Source organism: Oncorhynchus nerka, linkage group LG14 (assembly GCF_034236695.1).
Source record: "Oncorhynchus nerka isolate Pitt River linkage group LG14, Oner_Uvic_2.0, whole genome shotgun sequence".
Taxonomy (NCBI): Eukaryota; Metazoa; Chordata; class Actinopteri; order Salmoniformes; family Salmonidae; genus Oncorhynchus; species Oncorhynchus nerka.
In genome coordinates, this window is record NC_088409.1 from 88,852,943 (window position 1) to 88,857,619 (window position 4,677).

Sequence of the window (4,677 nt, forward strand, 5' to 3'; positions counted from 1 at the left end):
GAGAGGACCAAGGTGCAGGGTGGTGAGCGTACATTTTCTTTTATTAATCAAAATGACGCCAAACAAAACAATAAACACTACAAAACAAACCGTGACGCTCAAAGGCTATGTGCCCTAAACAAAGTCAACTTCCCACAAAGACAGGTGGGAAAAGGGCTACCTAAGTATGGTTCCCAATCAGAGACAACGATAGACAGCTGTCACTGATTGAGAACCATACCCGGCCAAAACATAGAAATACAAAACCATAGATAACAAAACATAGAATGCCCACCCCAAATCACACCCTGACCAAACCAGAGACATTAAAAGGCTCTCTAAGGTCAGGGCGTGACACTTGCTATTGTTATTTTACTGCTGCTCTTTAATTATTTGTTTTTATTATTTCTTACTTATCTATTTTTTACTTAACACATATTTTCTTAAAACGACATTGTTGGTTAAGGGCTTGTCAGTAAGAAGTTCACTGTAAGGTCAACATCTGTTGTATTCGGTGCATGTGACAAATACAATTTGATGTCATTTCTAATCAGAGGAGTGAATATTGAAATGCTTGATAGAAAATGTGGATATCTGTGGGGACATTCAGGTCATGGCAACCGGTGTGTGCTGAGAGAGATGAGGGAAAGGGGAGATACCTAGTCAGTTGTACAAGTGAACGCATTCAACTGAAATGTGTCTTCCGCACTTAATCAACCCTCTGAATCAGAGAGGTGCGGGGTCTGCCTTAATAGACATCCACCTCAACAAGGGCAGAATGGTAATGTTTGAGATGTGAGCCTAATTCCGTGCCACAGGGAAGGAATCTGTTTTTCCTGAATCCAATAACAGTGATCCAAGGGGCTTGGGAATGTTTGGAGTTCTGATTGAACCAATCAAACAACAGGGTTTACAACGCATACTGCTTCATCCTGTTACCACTCTCTTAGTTTCTCTCTCTGTCACACACACACACACACACACACACACACACACACACACACACACACACACACACACACACTTTATTACCTTGTATTCTATGTTCACTGTGAGATGGTACACTGATATTTTATTCCCAAAACAGACATGAGAGGGACTGTGAGGACAGCGATCTGATTTTCTGAAGAGTCTACCGTCTGTCACATGGAAGGTCAATCAAAGGTCACTGGAATCAAAACAAACACGATTTGTTTTAATAGGCAATTAAATACACACACACACACACACACACACACACACACACAGAGAGAGCAAGAGCTCTAACACAGTGAGTCTCTAGTTGACACACAACAGGAAGTTGACAAATCATCTGAAAAGCTATGGTTTATTCAAAGCATAATCTCTAAAAGTGAATATAAATCTGTTATTACAACCTGGCTACATTGGTATGTACAGTTGATATATCTCTATTAATCTAATATTCAACACACATTACAGAAGGATCACAATACAACATTCATTAGATAAATACAACAAAATGTTGAGGTGGTTACATGATGGTCTGTGTTGCAATTCATTTAAACACCATATTCAAGATGAAAGTGAATAAAAACAAGGCACATTGTCCGTTATAAAAGCAGCAGTCCAAGGAGATTTGACTAACAGCTGTAACATATTGAGAACATAATGTACCGTGAACATAACACCAGCGCCACAAGAAATAATTAACAGATTATTACCACAATACTAAGAAGAGAATGTGTATACAGTCCACTGTTGAGTGGACAGAGAGTGGACTGGCAGGGAAGTACTGTATTGGTGGACTGGCAGGGAAGTACTGTACTGGTGGACTGGCAGGGAAGTACTGTATTGGTGGACTGGCAGGGAAGTACTGTATTGGTGGACTGGCAGGGAAATACTGTACTGGTGGACTGGCAGGGAAGTACTGTATTGGTGGACTGGCAGGGAAATACTGTACTGGTGGACTGGCAGGGAAGTACTGTATTGGTGGACTGGCAGGGAAGTACTGTATTGGTGGACTGGCAGGGAAATACTGTACTGGTGGACTGGCAGGGAAGTACTGTATTGGTGGACTGGCAGGGAAGTACTGTATTGGTGGACTGGCAGGGAAGTACTATACTGGTGGACTGGCAGGGAAATACTATACTGGTGGACTGGCAGGGAAGTACTGTACTGGTGGACTGGCAGGGAAGTACTGTACTGGTGGATTGGCAGGGAAGTACTGTACTGGTGGACTGGCAGGGAAGTACTGTATTGGTGGACTGGCAGGGAAGTACTATACTGGTGGACTGGCAGGGAAGTACTGTACTGGTGGACTGGCAGGGAAGTACTGTATTGGTGGACTGGCAGGGAAGTACTACTGGTGGACTGGTGGACTGGCTGGTGGACTGGGGAAGTACTGTACTGGTGGACTGGCAGGGAAGTACTGTACTGGTGGACTGGCAGGGGAAACTGGTGGACTGGCAGGGAAGTACTGTACTGGTGGACTGGCAGGGAAGTACTATACTGGTGGACTGGCAGGGAAGTACTGTACTGGTGGACTGGCAGGGAAGTACTGTACTGGTGGACTGGCAGGGAAGTACTATACTGGTGGACTGGCAGGGAAGTACTGTACTGGTGGACTGGCAGGGAAGTAACTGGTGGACTGGCAGGGAAGTACTATACTGGTGGACTGGCAGGGAAGTACTGTACTGGTGGACTGGCAGGGAAGTATTGTACTGGTGGACTGGCAGGGAAATACTGTACTGGTGGACTGGCAGGGAAGTACTGTACTGGTGGACTGGCAGGGAAATACTGTACTGGTGGACTGGCAGGGAAGTACTGTACTGGTGGACTGGCAGGGAAATACTGTACTGGTGGACTGGCAGGGAAGTACTGTACTGGTGGACTGGCAGGGAAGTACTGTACTGGTGGACTGGCAGGGAAATACTGTACTGGTGGACTGGCAGGGAAGTACTATACTCGTGGACTGGCAGGGAAGTACTGTACTGGTGGACTGGCAGGGAAGTACTGTATTGGTGGACTGGCAGGGAAGTACTGTACTGGTGGACTGGCAGGGAAGTACTGTATTGGTGGACTGGCAGGGAAGTACTGTACTGGTGGACTGGCAGGGAAGTACTGTATTGGTGGACTGGCAGGGAAGTACTGTACTGTACTGGTGGACTGGCAGGGAAGTACTATACTGGTGGACTGGCAGGGAAATACTGTATTGGTGGACTGGCAGGGAAGTACTGTACTGGTGGACTGGCAGGGAAATACTGTACTGGTGGACTGGCAGGGAAGTACTGTACTGGTGGACTGGCAGGGAAGTACTGTACTGGTGGACTGGCAGGGAAATACTGTACTGGTGGACTGGCAGGGAAGTACTGTACTGGTGGACTGGCAGGGAAGTACTGTACTGGTGGACTGGCAGGGAAGTACTGTACTGGTGGACTGGCAGGGAAGTACTGTACTGGTGGACTGGCAGGGAAGTACTGTACTGGTGGACTGGCAGGGACGTACTGTCCTGACAGAGAATGGACAGGCAGGGTAGTACTCTACTGTGTTACAGACTCTGTGGTAAAGCCTTGTAAATGTGATTGGTTAAATATGGGAAACATGGGAGTTGTAGTCAGGGAAGAAGAGACAACAGAGAAAGAAAGAGAGAGATGCAGAGAAAGAGGTGATGGATAAAGGGAGAGAGAAATAAAGAGAGAAAGAAGGACGGATATATGACGGAGAATCATTTAACAGAAGTAGCTAACCCAGAGCCGCGAAGTGTGTGTGTCTTCGTTAGCTCTGTCTCCATGGTTACAGAGACGGCGACAAGGCTCCGAGTCGCCTTGAGGGTGACCTTGTCTCTGATAAAAACCCACAGGCACAAATAAACACACACTTACACAAACACACATAGCACAGGAGGCTGCTGAGAGGAGGACGGCTCATCATAATGGCTGGAATGGAGTAAATGGAATAGAATGGAATGGAGTGAATGGAATAGAATGGAATGGAGTGAATGGAACAGAATGGAATGGAGTGAAGGGAATAGAATGGAGTGAATGGAATGGAGTGAATGGAATGGAATGGAGTGAATGGAACGGAATGAAGGGAATATAATGGAATGGAATGAATGGAATAGAATGGAATGGAGTGAATGGAATAGAATGGAATGGAATGGAGTGAATGGAATGGAGTGAATGGAACGGAATGGAATGGAGTGAATGGAATGGAGTGAATGAAATAGAATGGAATGGAATGGAATTGAGTGAATGGAATGGAATGGAGTGAATGGAATGGATGGAGTGAATAGAATGGAATGGAATGAAGGGAATAGAATGGAATGGAATGGAGTGAATGGAATGGAATGGAATGGAGTGAATGGAATGGAGTGAATGGAATGGAGTGAATGGAACGGAATGAAGGGAATAGAATGGAATGGAATGGAGTGAATGGAATAGAATGGAATAGAATGGAGTGAATGGAATGGAATGGAGTGAATGGAACGGAATGGAATGGAGTGAATAGAATGGAGTGAATGGAATGGAATGGAGTAGAGTGAATGGTATGGAGTGAATGGAATGGAGTGAATGAAATGGAGTGAATGGAATGGAGTGAATGGAATGGAATGGAGTGAATGGAATGGAGTGAATGGAATGGAGTGAATGGAATGGAGTGAATGGAATGGAATGGAGTGAATGGAATGGAGTGAATGGAATGGAGTAGAGTGAATGGAATGGAGTGAATGGAATGGAGTGA